The 470-nt window shown below is 68.5% G+C and overlaps 1 protein-coding gene across 1 annotated transcript in view; it reads left to right on the forward strand.

Annotated features, from left to right (window-relative positions):
• Positions 1-470, forward strand: part of DMRT2 (doublesex and mab-3 related transcription factor 2) — a 27,227-nt gene that overhangs the window by 23,080 nt on the left and 3,677 nt on the right. The gene's annotated exons all lie outside the window — the stretch shown is intronic.

Consider the following 470-nt stretch of genomic DNA (forward strand, 5'->3'; position numbering starts at 1 on the left):
GTGCGGCTTGCACCGCCTGCCGGCCTCGGGCGCTGAACTTGGGTAAGTGGAAAGTGCGGGTGGAAGGACGGGGAGGTCGTGTGGGAGGAGGCGGGGGTCTGAAGGCAGTGCTTCCGCGCTGCAGAGAGCTCCAGGAGCCCATGCAGCCCCTGGTCGCTGGAGCGGACAGCGGCGGTGTGTGAAGCCCAGGTGTTCCCTACCTGTCCCCTAAGTCTGGACGCAGCGGGCAGGAGGGTTGTCAGGATTCTGAAATGAACAGGTTCCTGTGACGACCTGACAGCCCCGCAGCCCTGCGGCGCTGGGCATCGCCCTGCGGCGGTTCCTCCCGCATCCTCCGCCGCTGGAGACGCGCTCCTGCCTGCGGCGGGCGAGCACAGCTCCCTGGCAAGTCGGGTCGGGTCGGGGGGAAGCGTCCGTCGAGGCTAAGCTGAGCCCTGCGTGGGGCATGGGGAAGAGACCCGAGCAGACGG

This window comes from Aptenodytes forsteri, unplaced genomic scaffold, assembly GCF_000699145.1.
Source record: "Aptenodytes forsteri isolate BGI_AS27 unplaced genomic scaffold, ASM69914v1 Scaffold99, whole genome shotgun sequence".
NCBI lineage: Eukaryota > Metazoa > Chordata > Aves > Sphenisciformes > Spheniscidae > Aptenodytes > Aptenodytes forsteri.